The sequence below is a fragment of the Periophthalmus magnuspinnatus genome, chromosome 22 (genome assembly GCF_009829125.3).
Source record: "Periophthalmus magnuspinnatus isolate fPerMag1 chromosome 22, fPerMag1.2.pri, whole genome shotgun sequence".
NCBI lineage: Eukaryota > Metazoa > Chordata > Actinopteri > Gobiiformes > Gobiidae > Periophthalmus > Periophthalmus magnuspinnatus.
In genome coordinates, this window is record NC_047147.1 from 23281552 (window position 1) to 23281812 (window position 261).

The window sequence follows — 261 nt, forward strand, 5'->3', positions numbered from 1 at the left end:
ATGAAGAAATATTTGAATAAATGAAATGAACTTAAAACAAAATTAGTTTGTCATTTTGGGTTAATGCAATACACGGAGCAATTTCAGCTACCACAGACGCATGCTGTCATTGTGTCCTTGGGCAAGACACTTAACCCACCTCGCCCCAGTGTCTGTGCACACTGGTGTATGAATGTGTGTGTGGAGTGAAATAGCTCAGGCAATAACTACTTACTTTACTGATTCAGTGAAGACTTTATCAGCCACAGTACACTATGTGGT